The sequence below is a fragment of the Grammomys surdaster genome, unplaced genomic scaffold (genome assembly GCF_004785775.1).
Source record: "Grammomys surdaster isolate TR1022 unplaced genomic scaffold, NIH_TR_1.0 126028, whole genome shotgun sequence".
Lineage (NCBI taxonomy): Eukaryota > Metazoa > Chordata > Mammalia > Rodentia > Muridae > Grammomys > Grammomys surdaster.
Genome location: NW_021620841.1, coordinates 30,957 through 31,593, shown reverse-complemented (window position 1 = coordinate 31,593; position 637 = coordinate 30,957).

The window sequence follows — 637 nt, the reverse complement described above, 5'->3', positions numbered from 1 at the left end:
AAGTACCTGCTCAACCATGACCCAGGATACCCTTATGCAGTCCCACAATATCCCACAGAGCTCTTAACACCCAATGGCTCTTCTAGCTCAAAGTTCCAAAGTCCTTCCCAAAACATGGTCAGGTTGTCACAGGAATAGCCTACTCCTGGTACCAATTTGTCTTAGTCAGAGTTTCTATTCCTGCACAAACATCATGACCAAGAAGCAAGTTGGGAAGGAAAGGGCTTATTCAGATTACACTTCCACACTACTGTTCATCACCAAAGGAAGTCATGACTGGAACTTAAGCAGGTCAGGAAGAAGGAGCTGATGCAGAGGCCATGGAGAGATGTTACTTACTGGCTTGCTTCCCCTGGCTTGCTCAGCTTGCTTTCTTTTTTTTTTTTTCCTTGGAACATTGTTTATTGTAAAACAGTAGCTAGTGGTTGTACACAATAAAAAACAGTTTTTCCATAAAAGCAAATTTACAAATTTGCCATGTTGAAGTGTGGAAATAAATGTCTTTTGAGAGAATTAATCTGAAGCTACCTTAATTTTTACTCTTCTCCCTGCCAAGATTGAAGAACGAGTTTATCAAGATGTGTCATTTGCCCTGACTCTGGAGAGCCCCTCTGAGCATCAGGCATACCTGAAGTGT